Raw genomic sequence first — 582 nt, 5'->3', positions numbered from 1 at the left:
AATTGTTGAACAGGCCTTTGTGGCACAAGGTAAAATGAAGCCCTGGGAATGTAGGAAGAGACAGATTATATGGTTCTTGTTTGGAAAGTCAATTAAAAGAATTAATTGTCATAGATGCATATCCACCAAAAACAAAATGACTACAAGGATATGAAACATGAGCACAAATAGATTCTAAATGACCACAAAATACTAATTGAGTGAAGATAGATGGAAAATGATTATATCAAGACACATGGAATCTGCAAAAGAGAAAAAAAAGATCCCCCAAAATAAATACTTACTACCTCAAAGACACAACAGGAGACAAAACAAGAGAAAACAAAAATCCTACAAATTGGTGTCTGCTCTTTTGTAAGAATGGTAGAGCCTTTTTCCTGAAAATTCATCCAGTTATTTTCTAGAAGAAATCCAACAGAGAGGTCTTCATTCATTATCACACACACAATGCTTGTTAGAAAGTTGGTAAAGAAAAAAACTAATTTGAAATGTCAAAGTTGACGTCAACGTTTTATTTTGAAACCACACACTGGACACGTGTATTTAACTTGACAGTAGTGTGTGCGTGTGAGTCTCTGTGTG

Source organism: Platichthys flesus, chromosome 9, assembly GCF_949316205.1.
Source record: "Platichthys flesus chromosome 9, fPlaFle2.1, whole genome shotgun sequence".
Taxonomy (NCBI): Eukaryota; Metazoa; Chordata; class Actinopteri; order Pleuronectiformes; family Pleuronectidae; genus Platichthys; species Platichthys flesus.
This window is presented reverse-complemented; position numbering follows the sequence as displayed.